Below are 16805 nucleotides of genomic sequence, written 5' to 3' on the forward strand. Positions count from 1 at the left end.
GCAGCTTTACTGTATGGTTAAATGATGATGGCGTCCTCTTGGGTAAAATATTCCAGAGGTAAAATAGTCCCCCATTCGGATCTCTGGATGGGGACTACTCAGGAAGATGTTGTTATCAGGAGAAAGACAACTGGCATTCCTCGGGTCGGAGCATTGAATGTCAGATCCCTTAATCAGGCAGGTAGGTTAGAAAATTCAAAAGGGAAATGGATAGGTTAAAGTCAGATACAGTGGGAATTAGTGAAGTTCGATGGCAGGAGGAACAAGACTTCTGGTCAGGTGAATACAGGATTATAAATACAAAATGAAATAGGGGTAATGCAGGAGTAGGTCTAATAATTAATAAAAAAAAAAATAGGAATGCAGGTAAGCTACAATAAACAGCATAGTGAACACATTATTGTGGCCAAGATAGATATGAAACCCACGCCTACCACAGTAGTACAAGTTTGTATGCCGAATAGCTCCGCAGGTGATGAAGAGATTGATGAAATGTATGATGAAATAAAAGAAATTATTCAGATAGAGAAGGGAGACGAAAATTTAATAGTCATGGGTGACTGGAATTCGATAGTAGGAAAAGGGAGAGAAGGAAACGTAGTAGGTGAATATGGAATGGGGGTGAGGAATGAAAGAGGAAGCCGCCTGGTAGAATTTTGCACACAGTATAACTTAATCATAGCTAACACTTGGTTCAAGAATCATAAAAGAAGGTTGTATACATGGAAGAAGCACGGAGATACTGACAGGTTTCAAATAGATTATATAATGGTAAGACAGAGATTTAGGAACGAGGTTTTAAATTGTAAGACATTTCCAGCAGCAGATGTGGACTCTGACCACAATCTATTTGTCATGAACTGTAGATTAAAACTAAAGAAACTGCAAAAAGGTGGGAATTTGAGAAGATGGGACCTGGAAAAACTGAGAGAACCAGAGGTTGTAGAGAGTTTCAGGGAGAGCATTAGGGAACGATTGACAAGAATGGGGGAAAGAAATACAGTAGAAGAAGAATGAGTAGCTTTGAGAGATGAAATAGTGAAGGCAGCAGAGGATCAAGTAGGTAAAAAGATGAGGGCTAGTAGAAATCCTTGGGTAACAGAAGAGATACTGAATTTAATTGATGAAAGGAGAAAATACAAAAATGCAGTAAATGAAGCAGACAAAAACGAATACAAACGTCTCAAAAATCAGATCGACAGGAAGTGCAAAATAGCTAAGCAGGTATGGCTAGAGGACAAATGTAAGGATGTAGAGGCGTATATCACTAAGGGTAAGATAGATACTGCCTACAGGAATATTAAAGAGACCTTTGCAGAAAAGAGAACCACTTGCATGAATATCAAGAGCTCAGATGGAAACCTAGTTCTAAGCAAAGAAGCAAAGCAGAAAGGTGGAAGGAGTATATAGAGGGTCTATACAAGGGCGATGGAAATGGAAGAGGACGTAGATGAAGATGAAATGGGAGATATGATACTGCGTGAAGAGTTTGACAGAGCACTGTAAGACCTAAGTCGAAATAAGGCCCCATGAGTAGACATCATTCCATTAGAACTACTGACAGCCTTGGGAGAGCCAGTCCTGACAAAACTCTACCATCTGGTGAGTAAGATGTATGAGACAGGCAAAATGCCCTCAGACTTCAAAAAGAATATAATAATTCAAATACCAAAGAAAGCAGGGGTTGACAGATGTGAATATTACCAAACTATCAGTTTCATAAGCCATGGCTGCAAAAGACCAACACGAATTCTTTACAGACGAATGGAAAAACTGGTAGAAGCTGACCTCGGGGAAGATCAGTTCGGATTCCATAGAAATGTTGGAACACGGGAGGCAATACTGACCCTATGACTTATCTTAGAAGATAGATTAAGGAAATGCAAACCTACATTTCTGGAATTTGTAGACTTATAGAAAGCTTTTGACAATGTTGACTGAAATACTCTTTTCAAATTCTCAAGGTGGCAGAGGGGTAAAATACAGGGAGCAAAAGGATGTTTACAATTTGTACAGAAAGCAGATGGCAGTTATATGAGTCGAGGGGCATGAAAGGGAAGCAGTGGTTGGGAAGGGAGTGAGACAGGGTTGTAGCCTATCCCTGATGTTATTCAATCTGTATATTGAGCAAGCAGTAAAGGAAACAAAAGAAAAGTTCAGAGTAGGTATTAAAATCCATGGAGAAGAAATAAAAAACTTTGAGGTTCGCCAATGACATTGTAATTCTGTCAGAGACAGCAAAGGACCTGGAAGAGCAGCTGAACGGAATGGACAGTGTCTTGAAAGGAGGATATAATATGAACGTCAACAAAAGCAAAACGAGGATAATGGAATGTAGTTGAATTAAGTCTGGTGATGCTGAGGGAATTAGATTAGGAAATGAGACACTTAAAGTAGTAAAGGGGTTTTGCTATTTGGGGAGCAAAATGACTGATGATGGTCGAAGTATAGAGGATATAAAATGTAAACTGGCAATGGCAAGGAAAACGTTTCTGAAGAAGAGAAATTTGTTAACATCGAGTATTGATTTAAGTGTCAGGAAGTCGTTTCTGAAAGTATTTGTATGGAGTGTAGCCATGTAAGGAAGTGAAACGTGGACGATAAATAGTTTAGACAAAAAGAGAATAGAAGCTTTCGAAATGTGGTGCTACAGAAGAATGCTGGAGGTTAGATGGGTAGATCACATAACTAATGAGGAGGTATTGAATAGAATTGGAGAGAAGAGAAATTTGTGGCACAACTTGACTAGAAGAAGGGATCGGTTGGTAGGACATATTATGAGGCATCAAGGGATTACCGATTTAGTACTGGAGGGCAGCATGAAGGGTAAAAATCATAGAGGGAGACCAAGAGATGAATACACTAGACAGCTTCAGAAGGATGTAGGTTGCAGTAGGTACTGGGAGATGAAGAAGCTTGCACAGGATAGAGTAGCATGGAGAACTGCATCAAACCAGTCTCTGGACTGTAGACCACAACAACAACAACAACAAGATCACCAAATCTTGAGGCAATGTGGAGATTTATTAACAGTTTGCATTACACTGAGAATTAAGTTTGGTTTGATAAGACAATGCAAACAATTCCATAAACCTCTATGTTTACTCAATATACTGTACATTTCCCTTCTTGTGATGAAAACTCAACTGTATCTCTCTGCCTCAAAAGGTAATACAGATTAGCCAAATATAGGGAAAATGACTACATTGAAAACTCTCATAATAAATGTAAAGGTCCTTGCAATTTCATAAATGGAGAATTTGGTAGAAGTAGAAAGTGTGAAAAAGCTACAGATGATGTTAATAGTACTTCAGATTAATTTAATCTCTTATTTGTTGCTGGTACAAAGGCCAGTTTCCCCAGCTCCTTGTAATTAGAAGTCAAAACGTGATCCTAATCTTGCTTATCTTATTATTTTCTATAAAAAATATGCAATCACAGTAACAATTTGTACCTGGAAAGATGTAGAAGTACATGATATTGAATCAAAGGCAAACTTGATCTGCTCTAAGTCAGGACATTTATGGCTTGCAAAACGTTGTAATTAAAAATATAAAGAAGCTAATATGACATCCTTTGTGTACGTTATTAGTAGTAATTTTCCAGAATGTCTTTTTCAGACAGTGGTTATTCCTCTAAACAAAAAGAGTGAGAAATCCTGTATTAATAACAATTTATTGTTCAACCTTCCTGGTTCTTATATTTCCCAAAATAATTGAATGTGTCATACAACAAGGAATATGTCTGCATTTGTCAAGTACTAATATCTTGACTAAGTCCCAGTATGGTTTCAGGTTTCAACTGTCAACAGTCAAAGCTGTTGAATATGTTGTTTCTATTGTAAACTCTTTTTTGAATCAAAACTGTCTGCTGAAGCATAACTAATTGATTTGAGTGAGGCATTTAACTCAGTAAACCATGCAATATTATTGGACAAACTATGGTTAAGGCATCCAGGACTTGGAACTCTCCGTCATTAAATCTTACCTCATGAACAGAAAAAAAATTGTAAACTAAGAAAATGAAAAGTCGCAGTTCCTCCACGTTAATCAAGAGTTTTCCCAAGGATCAGTGTGGGAGCACTAGTATTTGCTATATTTGCAAATACCCGGCCAAGTAACATGCGATGTGAATCTGTATTTTGTGCGGATGACACAATGTTCATAATTTTGAAAATGATGTGAACAAACTGAAAATAAAAAAACAAAGAGTGACTTAAATTACCAAATACCTTGTTTAAAGCTAATGAATTATGTGAACTACAAAAAGACTTAGAATGTTATGTTTATCCAGTGATGACATTGAGTGTATATGTGTTAAACTCCTTGGTGTATATCTGGATTTGAACTTAACTTGAAATGGTCATAAAGAATATACATGCTAGAAGCTGTCATGTTATTTGTCTATTGAGTAAACTCTGCACTTGGGTTCCTAAAGAAACTGTTGCTTAATTCCTATTACACTATCTTTTGCTGTGACTTCTTCTGGGACCAAACAAATTTTATCTGGTGGAAGAAAGCCATCAGGGGCTTACCTGGACTTTTCATAACTAAAATATGTTCTAGCCCTTATATCAAACAGTTAAATGCACTAACAGTTTCATCATTCTTCCTATACAGTCATTTCTTAGAGGGAAAACAAAACTGTAACAGGTATAGCCTAAAGCAGTCTGTACATCAACAAAATACTCATCAAATATTAAAAATAGATACACGTACAACTAGACGTAAGAAAAACAATGTAGTTATGAATATATGGCTATGAAACTTCTTAATAAATCACCTTCACTGATACATCAGGTCTCACTAAAAGCCTTCAAAAGTAAAACCCAGAAATGGTTGAAAGAAAAGGCTTCACACACACTTGAATCTGAAAACAGTGCAAAAGATGATTTAAATTCCCTCTTCACTTAAAACTTCCGGGCTGATAGGCCATGGTCGAAGTATAAAACTCTCCCCTGATGTTTCGTCTCTGACTGCCAGAGACATCCTCGGAGGTACAGCGGTGAACTGCGAAGAGAACTCGAGGAAGCGCTGATTATATAGGCAGTACAGAGGGCGCCACTGTCGATCATGTGGCGTTGCCTATGAGATTGTCTCTGGTAATGCCAACATGCACAATTGAAAGTAATCGATCGTCACGCTTGCGATGAAATGCTGACATCCAAATTTCATCCAGTTTCACACCTTCATCTTTCCTGTTAAAATTATTATGGTGTTTATCAATCTTGATAGCCTCTCTATACATGCGTGCATAATAATGCGAGGTTTTTGATATGACACTCATCTTGCTGAATTTTATTTCATGATCATCTTCCTGTTAAACATGTTCCACTACGGCTGATTTATCCACGTGACCCAGGTGACAGTTCCTCTTTATGTTCAACGAGATGGGTGTTCACACTGCTCTTTGTGGTACTGACATAAACCTGTCCACAACTACAAGGAATTTTATATGCCCCCTGTGTAACCAAAGGGCGTCGTGCATCTTTTGCTGATCTTAAATATTCTTTTATTTTCCTGGTGGGTCTGAAAATAGTTTCCACCCAGTACTTGCTTGAAAATGGTTTCCACCCCATACTTGCTTAAAACTTCCCCAATGCGATCTGTGACCTTACTAATGAACAGAAGAAAAACTTTGCCCTTGGGCGACTGTTGGTCGTCATTGCTCTTGATTCTCTGCTCTGCTCCTGGTTCTCTCCAATTACAAAAAACTCCAGAAGGATCTGACTATGAAGATTTTAAGAATGACCAATCGACTGTTGAAAGCATCTTCATTCGCATCTGATGATAAGAAGCTGCTTTGTAAAACAGAAGCGTACCAACCTAGACTTAATGGCTTACCCAAAGTGCATAAACCTGAGATTCCATTGAGGCCAATTGTCAGCGATATAGGTGGACCAACACACAAGTTAGCTAGACACCTTGCCTCATTGCTGCAACCTTATGTTGGTAGGACAAACAGTCGTATTAAAAATTCAGCTCATTTCATTGACGAGTTAAAGGAAATGAGCGTGGGCTCGGATGACATCCTCGTCAGTTTTGATATTGTGTTGTTATTTACCATGATTCTGGTAAACGAAGCTATCTTATGCATAGCAATATTTTTCCTACTGATATTGTGGTATTATTCTGACACTGCCTCACCACAACCTACTTTCAATGCAATAATAACTTTTATGAACAGATTGACGGGGTGGCCATGGACAGTCCTCTTAGTCCTGCTGTGGCTAACTTATTTATGGAGACTTTTGAACAACGGGCATCGCAGACTGCCAGTAAGAGATCAGCCAGATGGTATCGCCATGTCGAAGACACATTTGTAGTATGGCCACATGGAGCAGAGTAGTTAGATGCCTTCCTGACACATTTAAACAGCATTAATCGGAAAATCCAATTTACTATGGAAACGGAAAGGAATGGGCAATTGAAGTTCCTGGAGGTATCTCTGATTAAATGATGGGACGGAATGTTGGGCCATAAGGTGTATAGAAAGGCCACACATACTGATCATTATCTGCATAAAGATTCAAACCCTAGACAAAAAAAGAGGTATAATGAAAACCCTGGTAGACAGGGCGTACAAAATTTGTGAACCTGTTTATTTAAAAGATGAAATTGAACATCTACGGTCAACTTTCATGAAGAATGGCTATTCTAGCAAGGATATAGATCGAGCACTTCGGTCTAGGCAGAGAATCAGGAGCAACGATGAACAACAGTCGCCCAAGGGCAAAGTCCTTCTGTTCATTAGTAAGGTCACAGATCGCATTGGGAAAGTTTTAAGCAAGCATGGGGTGGAAACTATTTTCAGACCCACCAGGAAAATAAAAGAATATTTAAGATCGGCAAAAGATGCACAACACCCTTTGGTTACAACGGTGGTATACAAAATTCCTTGTAGTTGTGGACAGGTTTATATCGGTACCACAAAGATAAGTGTGAACATCTGTCTTGTTGAACATAAAGAGGAATTGCCACCTGGGTCACACGGATAAATCGGCCATAGCGGAACATGTTTACCAGGAAGGTGATCATGAAATAAAATTCAGTGAGACGAGCGTCATATCCAAAACCTCACATTATTATGCACGCATGTATAGAGAGGCTATCGAGATTGATAAACACCATAATAATTTTAACAGGAAAGACGAAGGTGTTAAACTGGATGAAATTTGGATGTCAGCGTTGCACCGCAAGCGTGATGATTGATTACTTTCAATTGTGCATGTTGGCATTACCAGAGACAATCTCACAGCCGACGCCACGTGATTGACAGTGGCGCCCTCTGTACTGCCTATATAATCAGTGCTTCCTCGAGTTCTCTTCGCAGTTCGCCACTGTACCTCCGAGGATGTCTCTGGCAGCCAGAGACGAAACGTCAGGGGAGAGTTTTATACTTCGACCACAGCCTATCAGCCTGGAAGTTTTAAGTGAAGACAATACTGGCCGTGAAAGCCTACATTGTATGATGATTTAAATTACTAATTAATCTGTAAGCCTGACTGCACAAACTTTCAAGAAATTATTTATTTGTTTTTGTATAGTATTCTTTTATATATTTACAGGGTGAATCACCTAATACTTGGAATGCAAATATTGCACAAATGGAAAGTGCTATTGATGTGCAGTTTTCACAGCATGAATTGGTACATAGGGACTCGTATTGTTAGCCAACAAACTTATTGTAATAATACCTAGAAATTGTATTTTTGTACATACATACACTTTTTTAAAATTCTACTGCCATTAACAAACTAAAAGTAGGGTAGATTAGAATGCCAGTGGTGTTTGTTGCAGGATTCTAGGGTGAATCCTTTATAAGATGTAATATTTTGAAAAGTTCTCACACGGACACTTGCTTGTGCCATTCATTCTGTGTAGATCGTAGGTACAATGTTATTATGTTTGCGTACAGTGTGATTGTGTGTTCCCTGAGTGCAATGCAACTTCCTAGTCAATTAATGTGTAACTGACCAAGCAAATAGGTTAGTAGTGGATGATGGAAGTTACCAATGCAGAAAAAGTGGACATGCTCATTGTGTGGAGAATGTAGGAAGAATGCAGTTTGTTCTTGTACAGTGTATGTGGCAAGATATCCTAACAGATGTCAACCACCTCAGCAACTATTTATCATCCTCTTCAACCAGTTATGTAAAAGTGGTAGTGTAACACCTAGACAACATAACAGAAGGAAACAAAGAACGACACTGCTGTCACAGTTGATCCACATGTTAGCTCCCATGCAATCACATTAGGAAGTGGCAGAAGTCAGACAAGTGTTCTACACATTTTCCATTGATGCAGGTTCCATCCCTATCACATCTCTCTCCATAAAGAGCTGCATTGAAATTGTTATGAGAATCATGTAAACATCTGTACATGGGCACTAAGACAGGATACTTCAGACGTATCATGTATCTTGTTTAGTGATGAAGCCACATTTACCAATCAAGACCAGGTAAACTGTTGAAACATGCACTATTGGTCTGTTGACAATCCCCACTGACTTTGTCAAGTGGAATATCAGCATCCACGGAGTTTAAATGTGTGGTATGGGATAGTGAACCATCATCTCATAGCCCATGTTTCATAGATGGAACACAATGCACACAAGTATTTCAGCATGCTAACAGACCATCTTCCACTGATATTAGAAGAGATTCCTCTGCAGACTAGGAGGAACCTGTGGTAGCAAGATGATGGCTTTCCAGCCCATAGTGCCTGAAGTGCTGCAGCATGTCATAATGAATTGTTTCCAAAGCAATGGACACAGAGGATCTGTACTTTGTCTAGCCCGTTCCCTGAATTTGACACCTGTAGACATTTTTCTGTGGTGGGAAGCTGAAAGACACTGTCTTCAAAGACATACCAACTAAACCTGATGATACGCAATGACGTATTACTGCAGCCTGCTTGGACATCTCCACTGAAATGCTAGCACATGTGCAGCAGTCATTCCATACCAGACTATAAATGTGTATTGCTGCTGCTGATGGTTGTTTTGAACACAACATGTGCCAGTCAACTGTCTTGCTACTGCTCAGAATCCACACAACTAGTGTATGCACTTCTGTTGTTCTTTAGTGTGCACTACCATGAGTATTGTACGAGTGCAAGTATGAGGGTTTTTCAAAATACAATACTCAAAAATGATTCACACTAGAATCCTGCAACAAACACAACTGACATTCTAATTTATCTTATTTTTAGTTTTTTAATCTCAATAGGCATTGTTTCATTTACAGAAGTGTATGTTTGGACAAAAAAATACAATTTCTAACTATTAGTCAAATCTGTTTACTGGCTGACAATATGAGCCCTGACAACAAATCCATCCTATTAAAACTGCACACCAATAGCACTTTCCATTTTCACAACATTTGTAGTGCAAGTTTTAGGTGATTCGCCATGTATATGCATTTGTTAATTTACTGTGTGTAGTTTAGCGTATAATATGTGTTACTGCACATAAAAGACTATGTTTTTTCTAACATGTCAATTCCAGTGTGAAAGATATTTTTTATAATTACTCACAGTGAGATTAATTGCATGCAAATCCTTAAAAGTGGGTGAATAAATAAATAAATAAGTAAGTAAATAATCTCTCACCACAGCTTCACTCACTGTCCATCCTTGGGCCACACACAGCCCTCTAACTCCAACTGCCAGCGCTTCACATATGTGCCCTTGGCACAACACACTTTTTGATTTCTTACTCTTTTGATTTGTTGTCTCGGCAAAATCAATAAAACTAAGCTCCCACTACTCACTTGACTTCCTTTTACTTTGCTACTGTGGTTTGTCCTCCCAGGTGAATTTATGTAATAGCCATTGTCCAGAAACCACAAATATTACTTTTCAAAAGGGATGCTACATCATGCAGTTCACAAATAGTCTCAAGAGTTCCCAGAGGCACTGCAGTTCCCCAACTACTCCAGGTATCTTGTAGGCTTTATACCAAACATTACCACAGACAAGTTTACACCACCGTGTCCGGTGATCCCTCTCACCTGAGAATGTAGATAAGCCTGCCTTCCTGCTTCACTACGTAAGTCTGCAATACACACTTCTTTCACTGAGTACCATTGGCCAGGGAGATGTTATTTTTCCTGCAAATGACATCCATAGCAGATTTCTGGCACCGACGTTTAACCAAAGAGCAGAAATATTTGAATTAAGGTCCCCTAAATGCGCCATTATGATGAGTGACACATTCTGTGGGCTGGACTTAGAATTTTTCTCAATAGAGAATGCAGTGAGTGAGAAACAGTCAATTAATGTACTTTTGAGTGCCAGTGAACAATATTTCAAGGACTAACCCATTCATTGGTTCAGGTGCTGTGAGTTGTGTTGCTATGCATATTTACTGCCTGAACTTCAACCAGATAGTCCAGTTGCTGGTTGGAGTTAGTGAGTGCACGTAGTAGAACAGTAATATCAGAAATTGAGTCCACCTTGATGCAAAACACCTTGTTATTTGTTTATTTCTTTATTATCCCAAACTAGTTTCAGCTACAAATATCACCATCATCAGTGGTTTTTTTTAATCTAAAACATGCAGAAAATAGCATGGTTATACAAACACAGTAAAACATTATTACATTTTTACTATATGTCTTTTGAAATATAGTTTTCTATGGATACTTTCATACTACCTTATTTATTGTATGTTACAGCATGTTTTAAGCAATTATTGGCGCTGTTTGCAACATATTTTCTGTGCTCTTTTTTTCTGTAACATACAATAAATAAGGTAGTATGAAAGTATCCAAAGAAAACTATATTTCAAAAGATGAATAGTAAAAATGTAATAATGTTTTACTGTGTTTGTATATCCATGCTATTTTCTGCATGTTTTAGATTTTAAAACCCCACTGATGATGGTGATATTTGTTGCCAAAACTAGTTTGTGATAATAAAGGTGTCTTGCATCAAGGCAGACTCAATTTCTGATATTGCTGTTTTTCTATGCAAACATGGACCAAATGGAAGAGTTCCAAGATAAAATCATTGCACATAGTAGCACCTGAAGAAGATGAGTGGGCTGATCTCCTCTCTTATACAGTCTGTAATACAATATAGATGAAAACATTATGACCAGGTACAGGTACCAAATGACATAGACAAACACATGTTTCTAGGTTAAAAGAACCATTTATTGGCTACATGAAAGTCATTGTTTGGAACGCCAGTGAAGGTGATCAAACTCGAGCAGCCACTGTAGAAGACTGACACTGAAGTTCACATATAACATTTTAAATAATGCCTTCCGCAGGAACAGTGAAAATTCTATAATAAAGTGGTGGCAGGAGCAAATGCATACAAAAGTTATGAAATGTGGAAGCTTTTGGAGTCAGTGACTCCTCCTCTCAGAAAAAGGGTTGAAGTGGAAGGATGATGGAAAAGGAGTGATGTGGTTCAGGAAACAGGGAGGATTATAGAAAAGTCACCCTGAACTCTGGATCAGGGGAGACTTACCAAACAGAATGAGAGGAAAAAATTGATTGTTGGGGACTGCAAAAGGATAAGATTTGAAAACCTGATAGTTTGAAGGTGGAAGATAGGGTAATAAGTAAGAAAGAGATTACTGACCACACATCATGCAAGAGTTAATAAGTGTGGAATGCTAAGTACATTATACATGGTAGAGTCAGAGGGAGGGGAAAATAGATGGGTCAGAAAATAAAAAGATGTGGAAAACTAAAAGGAATTAAACAAATGAATAATTGTTACTGACAAGGGAACCTCCCCATTGCACCCCCCTCAGATTTAGTTATAAGTTGGCACAGTGGATAGGCCTTGAAAAACTGAACACAGATCAGTCGAGAAAACAGGAAGAAGTTGTGTGAAACTATGAAAAAAAATAAGCAAAATATACAAACTGAGTAGTCCATGCGCAAGATATGCAACATCAAGGATAACGTGAGCTCAGGAGTGCCGTGGTTGCGTGGTTAGCATGAGCAGCTGCGGAACGAGAGGTCCTTGGTTCAAGTCTTCCCTTGAGTGAAAAGTTTAATTTTTTATTTTCAGACAATTTTAGTGTGGGAGTAGACGTGATTACCATTCTTCCAGGTTGTACACCTCTTGTGCAATCATTAGATGTGTTTGGTTTTCGGCAAGGGAAATACTTTGTGAAAAGATTCTATGATTTTGCGAAGCTGCTCAGGTACACAGAGCAGTATTGTTTACGTGATTGTGTGTCAATTATCAAAGTTCAGGCACTCACACATAATCAACTCCGCTCTCCAAAATTCCAGGACATGTTCAGATTTGCTTGGACATATGCAGGATTTGACGGTCTACAAACAGAAAAATTTGAAAACATTAAAAACATATGTTTTGACAGAGCACAGGGAAAACTGTGCGACTGTGAAACTGTTGCATTCATTTGTTGCAGTTTATGGGACAAACTCTTATGTTTTCATCACTTTTTTGGGAGTGATCATCACATCCACAAGAAAACCTAAATTGGGAAAGGTAGAAGAATCTTTTTACCCATTCACCAAGTGTACAAGCTAGGTGGGTTGACAACATATTCCTGTCATGTGATGCACCTGTCATCACCAGAGTCATATTGAATATGTCAGACGTGTTTTCCTGTGGAGGAATCGGTTGACCTGTGATCTTGCGATCAAATGTTTTCGGTTCCCACTGGAGAGGCACGTCCTTTCGTCTACTAATCGCACAGTTTTGCAGTGCGGTCACAAAACAGAGACACTAAACTTATTACAGTGAACAGAGATGTCAATGAACGAACAGACAGATCATAACTTTGTGAAAATAAAGAAAGTAAACTTTTTACTCGCGGGAAGACTTGAACCAAGGACCTCTCATTCCACAGCTACTCACACTAACCAGGGGACCACGATGCTCTTGCACTCACACTCTCCTTGATGTTGCCTATCTTGTGCATGGACTACTCAGTTTGTATATTTTGCTTATTTTTTCATAGTTCCACACAACTTCTTCCTGTTTCCTCGATTGATCTGTGTTCAGTTTTTCAAGGCCTATCCATTGTGCCAACTTATAACTAAATCTGAGGGGGGTGCAATGGGGAGGTTCCCTTGTGAGAAGAAAAGCTGAGGGTCAGACCACATGCTCCTTCTGCACTCATTTTCCTATCCTATGTCTCCTACCCCTGTGACGATCTACAGTAAAAGACTTGCCTTGTGAACTCTCTCACCACCACCACCTATACCAGCCCTGTAAATGGTAAAACATAACCTATTAAAGGGAGAGCCACCTATAAAATAACACATTGTGTACCCCCTGTTATGTAACTGATGTTTGGCCTTTTACATTGGTGTGACTACCACCTAGTTATTGGTCAGTATGAATGGGCATAGACAGAGGATTTTAATTTTCTGCTATAATTTGAAGAAATCTGCGGCTGAGTCACATTCAGTGCTGAGTAAAACATGGTGAAAAACCTATTAGTGAAAGAACATGCAGAGAATGGGTTCAGTGCTTCAAGAACAGTGATCTTAATGTCAAAGACCTGCATGGTGGTGGGAGAGAGAAGGTTGTCGAAGCTACTGAAACGGATGGAAAAAGTCACAGGAGACCATTATCAAAAGCAACTGATGCATTCTAGCTGGGCACTGAAAGACAAGTGGCCTCAATATAGAGACAAACATGGAAAGGTGATTTTTCAGCATGACAATTCTCAACTCATTTCGAAACATATTTGAAACCATTTGTGGGGATCAAGATGTTACATATGATAATATCAAACCCAACATTAAGTATTCACTTGTTTATAATGAATTAACTTTATTTTTATCATGTCGGTACAAACACATCCGCTCAAATACAGAGTTCGGAACACACTGAGATCAACAGTTTTCAAAGAAGTTCATTCTTAAAGATGAGGCAGTCGACTCTCGCAGTCGATAACCACCACAGAGCCCCGCCGGTAGTGTGGAGCATGGTAAGGATGATGAGAGGTGTGTGCGCACCCAGCTGGCTTCAGGTGCGAGTGACCAGTTGTGTCGTGGCAGGCGAAAGTGCGAGACGCGATCGGACCGTTTCTCAATGTCTTGGTAGGCACGACCAGCAGAGGGAAGGAGGCACGGAAGGTGTCCACAGGTTGACTGTGCCATGCTGCTGATGGCACGGTGGAAGCAGAAGGTGGCGGCGTGTCGGTGGGGAGAACGTCGTCTTGCCGAGGCCGTGCGGCGCAGCGGGGTTTTGGTCCGATCAAAGGCGCATAGTGCGTCGAAGATGTGATGCGATGTATTGCCAAAGTATTTGCCGGCGAGTGCTGCGGTAAGTGCAATGTGTCTGGTAACAGTTTGTTATTGGCTGTATGACATAAAGGAGCAAGCATACTGTGGTTTAACAGGTTGCGTTAGAGATTCCGCATGAGCAACTCTCGTGGTACTGACGGAGTTATAGAGGCGCTTGATGTCGCAACAGGGGAGAAAACAGCAAGTTGCACATGACTGACCTTGGTGGCAGATGACTTTGATGTAGACGGAAGGCATGGCAATGACGAGATGTGAGAGGCGAGAGGTGGTTGAAGGTGGACGTGGTCGGCGAAACCATGGTCAGAGCAGGAAGGCGATGAGATGTAATGTGAACATGAAGACGGCGAATTGGCAGATGAACTACTGGTCAATGGCAGAGAGGAGACACAGTTTGATGGAACTGGAGCTGTGTGTGTGCTGTCGCTGTCGGTGCTGCAGTCGAGTCATAAGGATGCAAGCTGCTCACACGAAACTGCAGCACGGTCGTGTGTCGGAGTGGAAAGATGCTCACTCGTCGAAGCAGAAATGGCAGATGTGTTGGTTGTACATTGCGGAGGTAGTGAAGAGAGTGGCAAAGCAAGTGGCACTGGAATGCAGCTGGTTATGCCGTGGTACAGAAACGAAGTGTCTGGAACTACAAGGAAAGGTGGCAGTGGCGTAAATAAGTTGCTTGTATTACATCAGTAACGTAGAATTTCCACTTGAAGCAGCGTGATGATGACAGTTGTAACATCTGGGACATAGATCCATGTAGCGTGATCGTCAGGGTATTAGTTGTAGCTGGTAGTAACGGCAAAGGATCGTCAGCAGTCGGAGGTGGAACAATGACAGGAGCATCTCGTTGCATGTCGTGCTCGGTCAGTGTCTGCTGCAGTATGTGTAACTGATCTTGTACCAACAAGTTGTATGTTGCAATTTGCTCACATAGCTGTTGCAGTTGTTCAGGCGAAAATGTATGTCGTGACGCAGTCTGCTGTGTATCACTGAATAAGATGGGGTCGAAATCAGAATCTGTCTCTATCAAAGGGTAACCTGGCGCACAAGACAAGGTCGGCATAACAGTTGATGTAACAGTTCGAGTAGAAGAGATCGTGCATGCGATCGCGAATGTGAAACTCAGTACTCGGTGGAGGCGGAGTGAGAACACATTCACTGCTGTATGAAGCATTGATACGGCTGCAATCGTCTTCTGGGGTGGGTGAACAAGTTGTGGGTGTGATCGAGTAGTGAACGGCCAGACGGTAAGCGTGCATAGTGTCGGCGAGTTGTTGACAAAATGCGGGTGCGGTAGCCGTGGCAGGATCGCATGTCGCACAGCTGTTTGTTTTGATTGGGTTGAGGTCTGTGAGCCATCAGGCGGCAGCTGTGACATCGTTGTTGGTAGCAGTCGCACAGAGTCGGTGCGGCTCAGGTGCTGCATAGAGGGAGGCGTGGCACATCCAGTGTTACACTGAGAAACGTCCAGCATTGTCATCAGTGTAATTGGTGCATTGTTGTAGATCAGTAGGATGTCCTTGATGAAATTGTTCCTGTGAATTCAACCAGGAATGCAATTTAGCCATAGTTCAGAATTCGTGCGAACTGGGATTTGCAACATAGTCCCCGTTTGTTGCAGTCCATTGTTTGGCATGATTGTCTGGTATCAAAGCACTGCACAAAGTTAATGCATAACACAAAAGCAAGTCAAAATTGTCCAAATTAATTGGCGAAGGAGCACTGCACTGTCCGGAAGTGAAATTACCTACGCGTTGAGTGGGTTTCGACAGACGACGCGTGCACCTCGGTCGCATTGTCGATGTATGAGAAGGTAACAAAAGTTACCAAAAAGCACAATTCACATAAGAGTCAGGAATTTACATGCAAATTACACTTCCTGTACACTGCATCCGGATGCGGCGTGATGCAAAGTCGATGGATGTAGAAATCCGACAAAGGGTTGCTGCATTGTTTGTCCATGGTAATGTTCCAGTACACATTTCTGGCATCGTAAATGGCGTTCGTGAGCGTCGGGGTCACCAGTGTGGGGATCGAGATGTTATGTTCAGTAATATGGAACTCAACATTAAGTATTTGCTTGTTTATAATGAATTAACTTTATTTTGATCATGTCAGTTCAAACACATCCGCTCGAATACAGAGTTCGGAACACACTGAGCTCAACAGTTTTCAAAGAAGTTCGTTCTCTAAGATAAGGCGGTCGACTCTTGCAGTCGATAACCGCCACACATTGGAATGGAAGGTCCTACCCTGCTTGATGTATTTTCCAGACATTTTCCCTCTGACTACCACCTTTTTCAATCAATGGCACATGGCTTGGCTGAGCAGCATCTCCAGCCATATGAACAAGTGCAAAATTGGATCAATTCATAGGTCTCCTCAAAAGACCCCCTGTTCTTCCACTACAGGGCATCTACACTGCCCAAAAGATGGGATAAAGTAGTGGCCAGAGATAGCCAATACTCTGAATCATAATTTTTTTTTGTAAGTTTTTCGCAATAAAGCCGCAAACTTACAGAAAAAATGGTGGAAGCAAAGTTTTGACCTAATACTTACC

The sequence above is a fragment of the Schistocerca serialis genome, chromosome 2, assembly GCF_023864345.2.
Source record: "Schistocerca serialis cubense isolate TAMUIC-IGC-003099 chromosome 2, iqSchSeri2.2, whole genome shotgun sequence".
In the NCBI taxonomy this organism is placed as follows: domain Eukaryota; kingdom Metazoa; phylum Arthropoda; class Insecta; order Orthoptera; family Acrididae; genus Schistocerca; species Schistocerca serialis.